General features: G+C 49.4%; 1 pseudogene; it reads left to right on the top strand.

Annotated features, from left to right (window-relative positions):
- The first annotated feature begins 4,722 nt into the window (after window positions 1-4,722).
- Window positions 4,723-4,920, top strand: LOC124085975 (small nucleolar RNA U3; annotated as a pseudogene).
- The last annotated feature ends 8,699 nt before the right edge of the window (window positions 4,921-13,619 follow it).

Raw genomic sequence — 13,619 nt, 5'->3', positions numbered from 1 at the left:
CAAATACCTGTGGCTGAGAGCAGATGGTGTGGGATGGGGAAGGCCTGGGATTGCAGGTAGGACAGAGCCTCCAGCTAGTCCAGATGAGAGGACCCCACAGGCCTAGCAGAGGCCTCCCCACTGCATTCTCCTGAATCCAGACCCAAGCCCAGTTACTGGGGAAGCATCTCTCAATTTCTTGCATCCCCTGTGTGGATGGGGTCAGTGTCCACAGCCCCTCATGCCCCTCAAGACCGGCTTCTCCTAAGGATTCCCTCATCTTAGCCTCTGCCAGTGCTCGAGCCCTGATCACTACAGGCAGCCCCTAGATGGGCCACATGCATTCTCAGTCATGGCCTTTTTGTCACCCTTTGGGCAGTTCCAGATGAAGCATGCAGAGGCGAAGGCCAGCAGGCCAAGGGAGCAGGTAGGAGCAGAGTGCTGGGCATCCTGTAGCTCTGGGTGAGGCCAGGGAACAGTGCTCCTGGGCTGGCTGGGTGCTGCTGCCTTGGTGGGTTGTGTATTTATATCCCATGTGTTCCTTCAGAGGCAATGTGGTGGCCAACCGTGTCATCCTTTAAAATAATAATAATAATAATCATAATCATAATGACAGTAAAACATCATGTCCCTGAAACACACTTTTCCATTCCCAAGAACCTAGCCAAGTCAATGAAACAATAAAAGCAGCTCAGACATGAATGTCCATATATCTATTATCTTCACGATATCTCTTTCTTTCTCTCCCTCTCTCTTTCTATCTGTCTCTCCATCTCTCACCCACACTAGGAACTAAAGCAAAGTAGTGCTATCCATAGAGCCTGCTTTCATGGACATTTATAAAGCTGCTTGGGATGCTGTCCCTGTGATGGGACAAAGTATGCTATGGCATCACTGGTTCTGACCTAATCTATAACCCCCTCTCCCTGCCTGGTGTGGAATCCAGCACCGTGGTCTTCCAGGCCACCATTGCTGGACAATGCACTGTGAAAGACAGAGGTGCTATGAGTCTTGCCTGTCGCCAAGGGACCTCTCCTGAAAGAGGTTTCCAACATCCTGTGCATCACACTCCATCTCAGGGCGTGTTCCTTGGGGTCTGAGTATCCACTGCCCCAGCACAACTGGCTGGGACATAACCAGCTCCTTTCTCCAAGGCTTGCACAGCTACCAGGTTTCAAGCCATCTGCAATGTTTCAGGCATCTGGGGACACACATGAGTCTGTCTGTGACAAATATGGAAACAGAAAGCCTCAGGTGACCAAAGTGTCATTGACCACAGCGTGACAAAAAATTGTAGTTGTGACTCCAATTCGGGAAGAGGGACAGACTGGGTGTCACCTGGAGACCATCTCTGAGCATTGTGGCTGTCTCGAGGCTGCTGAGAGTCCAAGGATTCTTCCCCTGACACAGCCCCTAGAACAGGCAGGGATTCTAGGGTCTGCTGTGTTACAAGCAGCGTCAGACTCCATCCAGGAGTGATGATGCAGGGAACACCCAGGCTTGTGGGGTCCCATCCAGTTAGCCCTGTAGCAGGACAAGTAACCAGTGGCCAGTTCAAAGGCTTTGGAAAAGAAATCCCTGTCTGTAGCCTCATGGACAAGGTAGCCACTGTCATGGAGTCAAAGGAAACTCACAGAAGCATAGGGGCTTGGGTAGTGGCTGACTTCAAGGAGAAACTGAAGTTGCTTACACCTCTCCCAGGCCACTACATGGCAGGCAGGGTTCAGGGACTTAGGCCCTGAGTCTGGGGACCTTGGGGACAATTTTGTGGCATGTCCTTCATCACAGCACTGTCAGTCAGAAACATAGGATGGAGAGATACTGGGAGGTGCAAGAACTCCAGGGCCAGTAAGTTCACAGGTGCAAGGAGAGATTCATGGGTCCCGACAGCCACCTGAACCCCCTCCTGGACCCCAGGCAAATGCAATGTCAGGCCAGGGTGGAGTCGGTCCATGGGATCTCTGGGCCATGGGTGGGAGGAGTTTCCAGTGAATGGACCCAGCCCAGGAAAGCTGCTGTGTTCCTGACCTCAGGCCGGCAGGTCTAAAGGGTCACAGCCTCCCTCACCCAGGCCACCAGAGTGCTACTCTTGTCCTGGACCCAGACTGGGAATCCATGCTTCACAAGCTGTGCACACTCTCCAGTTCTCCCAGACCCTGCAGGTGCTTGGCTGCCTCTCCAGGCATGAGGGCGCTTTAAGGAAACTCCAGGGGATAGGTGGAGTCACCCTACCAAGGACATTGAGAGATGGGGCAGACAAGGAGGGAGACTGCCACGCTGAGGACCTTAAAAGAAAAGTGGCACAGGACTGATTGCACACAAACCTGGGATAAGAAGGGGGTTTATTGTCAGGAGCCTGAAGAGGCTGCTCTGCACAAAAAGAGGGACAGCAGCAGCAAGGAGGGACAGCAGCAGCAACTCGCCCTTGAGTGTTACCCTTTTATAGGCTAGAATCATGGCCACGTGTAGGGGCAAGTTTAGTCTGACTGACATAGTAAGCATCCCCAGATCTTGTGGAAGGCAAGTTTGTTTTGGGGAACAAAGACAGGCACTTTTTCTATCTGTCAAAGGGGGAACAGGGAAACCGGCGTGTCCCTTTATCTTCTCAAGGAGAGAACAGGAAAACTAGAATGTCCCCATCTCAGGGACCAGTAAGTTGTCTCCTGTCTCTCAGTGAGAGAACAGGGAGAGACCAGCACATCTCCAGGCCGGTAGGTTTCTATCTCGGGCTACTTTCTATTTCTTGGGAATAAGAACAGTGTTCATAAAGTGGGGTTGGGGAAAAGGAAGATGGCTGCAATTGTGCTAACAGATCTGACAATGAGCCATTCAGGAATGAACTCGTAGGGACAAAAGAACCTTCAAAAAGAAGTCATGGGCAGTTCATATGAGGGACACTGGAGACCAGTGGTCAGGGTACCCCTGACTGTACTGCTTGGAGCTTCTTGATTGTTCAGCCACTGACCTCTCTGTGCCTCACTTTCTTCCAGTGTAAGTAAGGAAGAGCAGCAGCCACTGCACAGTGTTGTTGTGGGCACTGAATATTTAATATGCAAAAGTTAGAGGAAAATGCTGGTGCCATTGTGCAGTTTATTAAGGGTAGTGTTGCATTATTCATGTCAATCCTAAATGCTGAAGAAATTTTTCTAGAGAGAGCAGCTGCCTGAGTCAGGCAAGGAAAACCCTTTCATCCACCTGTGTCTGGAAACAGGCTGGGTTGCAAGCCACCGTCCAAGACTCTGTGCATTGTAAGACAGGCCAAGAAAATGTGCATTGCCCACACCTTACCCTCTTCGCAATGTCAGTCCCAATTACCATCTGAAAACACTTGGAGCCAGAATAATTGAGGGGCACAAGCTCTAGGTCCCTGTCTCCATCAGCCACACCTGCCAGGGTCATCATTCTAAGACTGACCTATCACACCAGACCCCTTTGAAGACCCCAAATTCCACCTGGGCACAGATACCAGAGAGCCTTCTTCTCCCAATACCCACTACTAAGAGCTTTGGGTGGCTCAGAAAAGTCTCTTTACTGTTGACTGTTTCCATTTCAAATGCAGCACCTCACATGTCACATGGATCCCCAGACAACTCACATTCCTTCCACACTTCCTTTGTAATTATCCCTTCCAAAATAATTTTTCCACACTTTCTGAAAATGTATATTGCCTGTGCCTCAACTCCTGATATTGATTCAAACATCTTTTAAGAAGGGAAGACTTAGCTCTTTAACCCTTCCCCATCACATATACCCTCCATTTACCGTCTCCTTCATACAATAATGTCATGAAGGTTACAGCAACATTACCAGTTTGTTTGATATTACACCCTTCAAAAATAAGCTATCAGGTTTAAATGATGAGTGTTTAATCTCAAAACAGCTATTTGTGTTACCTGGAGTTAGTATTGTCTTTGTTTTTCATGTGTGTTTTATCTGCCATTCTAATCCAGAAGCTACATTACTTCTTCAACTCCTTCCACTCAGGCTTCTGCCCAGACCATCCCACTGAAACTCCTTTTAGTAAAGTCAAAACCTACCTCTGTATTGTCAAACTTGTTGGGCATATGTAGGTCCTCATTATCTATATTCCCTGAGCAGCATTCAACATGGGTGTCCTGGTCCTTTTCTTAAAACACACTTTGTTTGGCTCCAGTGACATTACACTTTCTTGGTTTTTCTTCCCTCCCACTGAAATACTTCTTCCAGTGTCCTTTTCTGCCTCCCATTTCTAAATGTTGGAGCGTCCAGGAACAAGTCCTCCATCCCTTCATTTTTCTTCTTTGATGTAATTTTATACACTTTCTATAGGCTAAGGACTTCCAAATCCTTATCTCCATCCTGGGCCTCTCCCCCTAGTGTCAGACTTGCAGTCACTCAACTGCTCAATGACACCTCCCTAAGGATACCCAACGGGCCTCTGAGACTTAACCTAGTCAAACTGGACTCTGGATTCTCTGCTGCCCCCTGCATCTCCCAAGCGTCCCCAACTCTGCCATCAACCACCATCCCACCAGCTGCTCTTCCCACACCTGACCCTCACCCTACACACCCTGCTCCTTCTCTTCCCTCACCCTTGTCAGTCCTACCTCTCACATGCATCACAACTCTGTCTGCTTCTTCCCACTCCTGCTTTGGGATCGCAGAATCTGCCATTTCTTTGTCCCAGAAGGCTCTGCTCCTCTCACCCCTCCTCAAGATCAACTTGACTGGCTCATATGGATCCTATTAAGAGGAACCTGTCCTGAGACTATGCCTTAGGGGATCATTTCTAGAGTTCATTCCTAGAGAAGTTTCTCTGATCTTGAAGAGTACTGGAAACCATGAGGAAGGGGCCCAGAGTTCCCTCCTGAGGGTGAAGGCAGCTCTTGCAACTGCCTTTGCAGTTGATGACTGTTCTTCTCTCCCCTCATTTGTGTGAGTGGGGGCAATGCAGTCTGTGGGCTTCCCACTTAAAATAAAAAGAGTGGAGGATGTCAGGTTAGAACATCCCTCACTCCCACCCCTATGATTTTGTATCTTTTTTTTAATTCACATCTTTATTTTGAAAATTCAAAACTGCAGACAGTGTAACAATTCCAACTTTAGATGTTTTTCAGCCTTTCTATACAGTAAATATCAAAACCAGCCAGCCTTCCCCTCCCACACACACATTTTTCCAACCACATGTCCATTACATCAGTCACAGCCCCTTTTCCAGAGAACTCCGTTCTCTATAGATCCACAGGGATCACTTTCCTCCCCCAAGTCTTCTGCATAATTCTTTTTCCAGGATAGGATATAACCCTAGATGGAGATGAGGTAAACTGAAGACAGGTACCAACAAAGGCCTGACTGATTGACAAAGTCTATCATCCATTTTCAGCACCAAACAGCAAGATCTTCACCAAGTCTTGTTTTTGTAGCCCCCATCCACAGCCCCCAGCACCACAAAGTCTGCAAGACAGGGCTAGGGATGTGGCTCAAGCGGTAGCGCGCTCGCCTGGCATGCATGCGGCCCGGGTTCGATCCTCAGCACCACATACAAACAAAGATGTTGTGTCTGCCGAAAACTAAAAATAAATATTAAAATTCTCTCTCTCTCTCTTTTTCTCTCTCTCTCTCTCTCTTAAAAAAAAAACAAACGTCTGCAAGACAACTGAGTTTAGTCGAGTAACTTGATAAAAATAAAGCACCGATGGGGGGGGAAGCCTATAATCACAATTTATCACTTCCACATCAGACAGGAGTTGGCATTAGAACTTCCAACAGAGATCAATACAGAAGTGGGGAGAAAAAGTACCTTTGGCCACTATAATAGAAAACCTAGAGTGCTCCAAGGCATGGATTCAGCAAATATTTAAGAAACAAGCCATCAAAGCCTCAACCTTTGCTTACAATCTTTACTGAAGTTATACAAAAAGAATCCCCAAAAGTGAAAAAAATACAGTATATACAAAAACACTCTCTTGGGAGGAAGGTTCTGTTCCCTCTCAACATGCAGTGCTTTCAACTGTAGCTCCAGCCTCCACTGTCTCCTCCACTGCTGCCCGGCTGATTCTGTATCTTGATCTACATTATTATGTCACATGGAACCTACTATAGCTGACAGTTTACTTTCTCTCTCTCTCTCTCTCTCTCTCTCTCTCTCTCTCTCTCTCTGTGTGTGTGTGTGTCCCTATAAAATGAAAGCCCTAAGTAATAAGTGTCTCCATCTCTTATGTTTAGTACTGTGGCCCCTCTATTGGTAAGGTTTTGCCACATGGAGGATTTCCAATGCATTGTGGCAAGAAGGAAGGGAGGGAGGGAAGCCCTGGGTACCTTCCTCAGCTCTCCAGGGAGTTGCTGTGTGACCTAGGGTAAGTCACACTTATTTCTATGGTTACTAGTTGGATGTGCAAACCCTCTTCCTAGCTCACTGACATCTTAAGGGAATCATATAATGTTGCTATAAAAGTTTAAGTTTTTCTAAGATGCTTTCCTAACTAAATGTTTCAAATCTCCAGATTAAAACCCCCATCTCTTAACTTTCTTTAAAGTACTCCCCTACACTTTGGTCTAGGTTGTGTGAGAACAGGTAACAACAGTTCACTCATTTCAGCAGACCATCTGCCCCTCCCCACCCTCCTGTGTCTTTCTCTGCTCTCATGTGCACCATCTAGGGGCTGGGCCTCATTTTCAGATGGACTCTGCTGCTAGCAGCAGCACAGCTTTCTCTCTTCTCCCTTTTCCATTTGTCTCACCTGAGGACTCTCCACCATGAAGACACAGGAATGGTCTGTAACTGTGAAGAGGTAAACAGCAGGGACCAAAATTATAGGAGCACAAGAGGGCACCTCGTGTGCGATGGAAACATTTGAGGAACATGCTGGTCCTGAGTCAGACAGGTGTGGAACTGAGGTGGATCCCACCATGACTAAGCAAAGAGTCAGCACCCTGGCACTACCTGTCACCCAGCTCCTGGAAGGCTGAGGCAGGAGGATCTCAACTTCCAGGCCAGCCTTGGCAACTTAGCAAGACCCAGACTCAAAGAAAAATGAAAGTTCTGAAGATTCAGTTCAATGGTAGAGTCCTTGCCCAGCAGGTTGGGGGCCCTGGAGTGGATCCCCAGCACTGCAAAAAACCCACTGCTCCTGCCTTGATGCATGTGGCATCTCTCCTCACCATTGCCCAGGACTCTGAGGTCATGGCCAGGAGGAAGTTGACACCAACAACCCTTAGAAATGTGAGAACAGGCCCTTTCTCCAATCTCCATACCACTTACCAATATACAAAAATTTTCTTTTTTTCTTTTTGAGGGGCTGTGCTGGGGATCCATCCCAGAGCCTTATACATGCTGAGAACCTGTTCAACCACTGAGCCATATATACCCCAGTTCCTATAACACAAGGTGCCTTTGCCTCTAAAATCTACTACGGTTTATCTTTAATTTTGACAATGGTTTCAGAGGTTCCAGATCATCATCAATTGGCCTTGTTGTTTCTGGGTTCACGAAGAGGCAGCATATACTGAGGGTATCACAGAATGGAGCAAAACCACATATCTCATGGCTGGGAAGCACAAGACAGAGCAAGGACAGGCCAGGGTACCATTGTCCCCTTCAAGGACATGCTCTCCACAACCGCATGTCCTCCCACTAGGCAGCACCTCTTCAAGATTGAAGCACATCCTAAACACACCTCTCTGTGGATCAAGGCTTTAGCACAAAGGGCTTGGGGACACTCAATGTCTACACTGTAGCACAGCCCTCTGGAACATGTTCACGGTTCCCACCTCCCCTCCTCTATCTGAATATAAGCCCCATGAAGGCAGGAGGCCCTCCCCACCTACCCTAGGCCCACTTCCTAGAGCATGAGCCCAGAGACTCCTGCATGCCAGGCAAGCACTGCAGCACTGAGCTGCACCCCCAGCCTGAGGACAGGATTTCTGTCTGCTTTGGACACTGGTGTTTCTGAGCATCTGTAATGGGGCGTACCAGCAGATGGGGAAGTGGTGAACAGAGGAATTAGGTCAGTCACACTGGGACATTATACTATGGTAATTTATGTGCACAGGTCAGCTTGAATGAGGTCACTGTGGCCACAGGGTATGTGGGAGGCCTCTCTGGGGCCATTGCTGGGCTCAAGCCCTTGGCTTTCTAAGCCAGGAAGGCCAGTGACCTGCATGTGCAACCCAGGTCAGCCTGGCCAGCTCCTCAGGGCTGGAGCTCACACTAATGACTCAGGGTCAGTGACTCCAGGACAGAAGGCTCTGGCACCTGCTTGACCATGTTGGCCTCAGACCCTCCTTGAGGAGAGGGACAGGAAGGTAGGAGAGCCCAGGTCTGTCCCATTCTCCTCTCCAAGAGAAGAGGGGGCTGGTCTCTCTGACACTGGCTCTTATCTCTTCCTCATTACTGCATGTGGGTGCCCCAGGGAGCAGCCTGAGAGGGACTTTAGAGACAGGGTGTCTGCAGCAGTGGGCATGGGGAGGGGCAGGGAGAGGTATAGGCAGACGGGCCACTGCCTTACAGACCTCAGCTGACCCCACAGGGAGCTGAAATTCTCCTTCAGTGCAGAGGTGTCTTACATTTGGGCCCAAATGGACCAGCCACTGGGTGTGGTCCCCAGGAAGGGTGTGACCCTGGGCCAGGTTGCTCTGTGCCCTTAGGTCACCTGCTGACCTCATTCCTAGCTGCTGGTTGGCAAGCACTTTGGAAAAGGGGAGTCTTGGGAGCACCTGTCCTTTCCTGTTCTCGGGATTGAGCAGAACCCCTTCCAAGGAGCCCATCTGGCTTTAGAATCTGTGTTCATTTGAGATATATTAAAATGCCTCCATTACGTTTGGTATATGAACTGGCTGGAGTGTTCGGTGGTCTGTGCTCCACCTGGTACGGTCTCCCCTCCCTACCCGAGAGATTGAGAGGAACACTGAGGTGCATCTATAAAGGTTTATTTTCTTTGGGACAGGGGTGGGAAGAGATGTTTAGAGTGGCGGCTGAAGGCAGCTCAAACCCTGACTGGCCTTCTGGGCTGGGCGGGCCTCAGTGTCCCAGCTATCTGCAGCAGGTGTGCTCCTCCAGCTGGGTGGCATTGCTCCTGTCACGGGCTCCCCTGCTTCGGTCAAAGGCGGGGCGGCACGCAGGGTGGGGTCGCTGGTGCACTTATCTGTGGGAAGGACCATAACAGCGTGGGCATCCTGGGGGTGCGCAGAGCTCCGGAACCTCCACCCCTGTGTCCCCTGCAGGCACCTGCCCCGCCAACCCTCCCCAGTAGCTCACCTGCGTTTCAACCTCAGCCTGGGGGCCTTTTGCTGCTCTTCTTCCAGCACAGCTTCAGGATGTGCTTGCCTGGCCACGTTGGAAGTTTCTTGTGGAAGCAGTGCAGCATTTCCATGTTCCTCCTGAACCTCATTGTCTTCTCCTGGCAGTTGATTAAAATTCTCAGTCGGCGCCTTATCTTGTGGCTCTGGTACTGCAGGGATGGATGCAGGTGAGTGGGATCAGAGAGGCGGTGGGAAAAGTAGGGGCATGCACCAGGCCAGGCAGGTGCAAGGAGTACATGCTGGGCTTCAGGGTGCCAGAGTGCAAGTGATAATCATGGGACTGAGGTCCTAGGGGGAGACGGATCTGGAGAGAGGTCAAGGGTGGGTGCAAAATGGACAAAACACTTCCATTTTCAGGCGACAGATGACCAGTTCTCAGTAACAGCCCTCAGCATCCTCACCTTCACTTGTGGGACAGGTCTCCCATGGGATACTGCAGGAGACCTTCTCTCCAACTCTGGGACATCACTGGTATGCCCTCCTCTGTCATCTGCCTATTAGATGCCTATTGCATAACTTCCCTTTGCCCCATTGTGTAAATTTCATCCCTAGGCCCTTGAAGAGGGCCCCCTGACCATATGCAGACCACACACAAACCTTTTCTCCCATTTCTGGCTTTGCCTTTGCAACCTACCACCAATCTGGTAGGTCTCACTTGGATACATGATCCAATGCTCACCCTACTGTAGCCATCCAGATGGCTTTCAGGGCCCTGAACTCTGGGGAGAACATGAAAACCTGGTACCTCAGACCTTCAAAGAAGCCAACACACAGTAGGGAGGCTGTAGGGTTGCCCACCTGCCCAGTCTCCCTTATTCTACAGCTCCACATAGAGCCACCTGTGGCCTGGGCAGAACTGATCAGATTTCCTTCAGCTCTGTCATAGCTGGAATTAAAAGGAATTGGCTGGGGCTGGGGCTGTAGCTCAGTGGCATGGCGCTTGCCTCTCATGCATGAGGCACTGGGTTCGATCCTCAGCACCACATAAAAATAAATAAAAGAAAGGCTTTCTATCCATCTACAATTATAAAAAATTTTTAAACAAAAAAAAAAAAAGGAGAATCAGCTGGACATACAGCAAAAGAGAATTGGGCTAGGTGTCTAGCAGAACCTCCTTACAGATACTTGAGTGGTCCTACTTCTAAGGCCAGCTTAGATCAGTAGCCATTTGAACGTGAGGTCAGCTATCTGTGGCTGAGAGCAGCTGGTGCTTGGTGGAGAAGACCTAGAATTGCAGGTGGGACAGAACCGCCAATCCTCCAACTAGTCCAGATAAGAGGACCCAAGAGGTCCAGCAGAGGCCTCCCCACTGCATTCTCCCTGATCCAACCCCAAGCCCAGTTACTGGAAAAGCATCTCTCTCAATTTCTTGCATCCCCTATGTGGATGGGATCAGTGTGCAGCAGCCCCTTCTACCCCTCAAGACTGGCTTCTCCCAAGGACTCCCTCTTTCCTAGCCCCTGTCCATCCTTAGGCACTGATCATGGCTGGCCTACTGAGATGGTCCACAGTAGTACCTGGGTCGTCTCCATTCTCAATCATGATCTTTTTGCCCCCGCTTGGGCACATCTGAATGTAGCACGCAGAGGTGAAGGCCAGCAGGCCAAGGAAGCAGGCGGGCAGCAGAGTGCTGGGCATCCTGTTGCTCCCGGGGAGGCCAGGGAACAGTGCTCGTAGACGGGCTGTGTGCTGCTGCCTTGGTGGTTTATCTATTTATGTGGGATGGTGTTCCCTCAGAGACAATGTGGCAGCCACCTGTGTCATCCGTCATCCTAAGAAAAACAAGAAAAAGAGCAAGACAGTAAAACACCATGTCCCTGAAACGCCCCTTTCCGTTCCCAAGGAGCTAGCCAAGTCAATGGCACACTTAAAGCAGCCCCAGACATGAATGTCTGTATAGGTATTATCTTGAAGAAGTCTCCCTCTCTCTCTCTCTCTCTCTCTCTCTCTCTCTCTCTCTCTCTCTCTCTCTCTCTCTCAGTAACTATAGCAAACAAGTGCTACCTGTAGAAACTGCTTTCTTGGACATTCATGAAGCTGCTTGGGATGCTGGCTCTATGATGTGACAACATAAGCTACAACGTCACTGTTTCTGACCTAACCTATAACCCCCTCTCCCTGTCTGGTGTGGAATCTAGCACTGTGCTCTTCCAGGCCACCATCACTGGGCCATGCACTGTGAAAGACAGAGGTGTTATGAGTCTTGCCTGTGGCCAAGGGACCTCTCCTGAAAGAGGTTTCCAACATCCTGTGCATCACACTCCATCTCAGGGCATGTTCCTGGGGTCTTAGAAAAGTATCCACTGCCCCAGCACAACTGGCTGGGACATAACCAGCTCCTTTCTCCAAGGCTTGCACAGCCACCAGGCCCCAAGCCATCTGCAGTGTTTGAGGCATCTGAGTGCACACTTCCGTCTGTCTGTGCAGAATATGGAAAAGGAAGGGCTCAGGTGACCAGAATTTTATTGACCACACTGTGATACAAACTGCTGTAGTTATGACTCAGATTTGGGAAGAGGGACAGGCAGGGTGTCACCTGGAGATCATCTTTGAGCACTCTGGCTGTTCAGAAGAGGCTGAGGGTCAAAGAGCCCTTTCCACCTATCAGAGCCCTAGAGTGGGGGCAGAAGAATGAAGGGGCTGCTGTGTTCAGAGAAGAGTCAGGCTCCACCGTGGGAGCGGTGATACAAGGGACAGCCATGCCTGTCACCTTGAGAATTTCTCTGAAAGCAGTTTTCAACAACCTGTGTATCACAATCCATCTCAGGGTGTCTTCCTTGGGATCTCACCAAATTATACCACCACCATACCACAACTGGACATTACAAAAGCCTTTCTAGAAGCCTATCATAGCCACTAGGTCCCAAACCATCTGCATTGATTCAGGTGTGTGGAGACACACATGGTTTATCCGTGCAGAAGATGGTAGAGGATGGGGTGCAGGCCACTGGAATGTCATTGGCCACAGAAACTGCCATGATTGTGACTCTGAATTTGGACAGAAGACCAGAGTTCACTTAAAGACCACCTCCAAGCACTCTTGCTGTTCAGAAGAGGCTGGGGTTCAAATGGCCTCTTGCGTCTGACAAAGCCCCTAGAGTGAGGACAGGAGGATTTAAGGAGCTGGTGTGTTTGTTAGGAGCAGAGTGGGCCTCCAGGCTAGGACTGGTGATGCAGGGGACAGCCAGGGTTGTGGGGTTCCATTCAGTTAGCACTGTTGCAGGACAAGTGACCAGGAAAGACACCCCTAGTATGGCCAATTCAAAGGTTTTGAAAAGAGAGTTCATGCCAGCAGCCTCATGGGCAAGGTAGCCACTGTCATGGAGTCAAAAGAAGGCCACAGAAGCCCAGGGGATTGTTCCCAAGGGGACGGATATGGAGGGACATGGCAGACTTCAAGGAGAAGCTGAGGATGCTCCTATCACCCACACACCACCACAGGGCACGATTCAGGGACTCAGGCCCTGAGACTGGGAGCATTTTGGAAACAATTTGTGGCATGTCCCCCATCTTAGCCCTCATAGCCAGGAACATTGGTCTTGGGAAGCTACTCGGAGGAGCAAGATCTCCAGGCCCTGTAAGGCTCAAAGGTACACAAATACCTCCTAGACCTGAGCACCACCTACTCCAACTCTAGGAACTTAGTCAAGTACTGTGACAGAGCCTTTAGTGGTTGGGGAAAGTCTCTTCACTGTGTTGACTGGCTACATTTCAAATATAGCATCTCATGGACCCCAGACAACCCACATTCCTACAACACTTCCCTTGTAATTATGCCTTCAGAAAAGGACTTTTCCACACTTTCTGTAACTTTATATTCCCTATTCCTCAACTCCTGATGTTGAGTCATACATCTTCTAAAAAGGGAAGACTTAGCTCTTTAACCCTTCCCCATCACATGTACCCTCCATCCACTGTCACCTTCATACAATGGTGTCATAAAGATTAGAGCAGTATTACCATTTTGGTTGATATCACACCCTTCTGAGGTAAGCCATTTGGTTTATATGATGATGCTTCAATCTCAGAACAGCTTTATGTGTTTCCTGGAGTTAGTGATCAACTTGATTTTTTGGTTCATTTACCATGTTTATCCGCAAGCCAATTTTCATTCTTCAACTTCCTCCACTCAGGCTTCTGCCCAGACCAGCACACTAAAACTCCTGTTATCAAGGTCATAAATTTGTTGCCAGACTTGGTAGGCAAGACCAAATCCTCATTGACAATACTCCGTGAGCAGCATTCAACATGGTTGCCTTGGTCCTTTCCTTGATGCACACTTCCTTTGACTCCAGTGATATTACATTTACCTGGCTTTTCTTCCCTCATACTGGACACCTTCCCAGTGTCCTTTCCTGAAG

Source organism: Marmota monax, unplaced genomic scaffold (assembly GCF_021218885.2).
Source record: "Marmota monax isolate L192 unplaced genomic scaffold, Marmota_monax_Labrador192_F-V1.1 WCK01_AAM20220418_F8-fsc00014, whole genome shotgun sequence".
NCBI classification, from domain to species: Eukaryota; Metazoa; Chordata; class Mammalia; order Rodentia; family Sciuridae; genus Marmota; species Marmota monax.
This window is presented reverse-complemented; position numbering and strand designations above follow the sequence as displayed.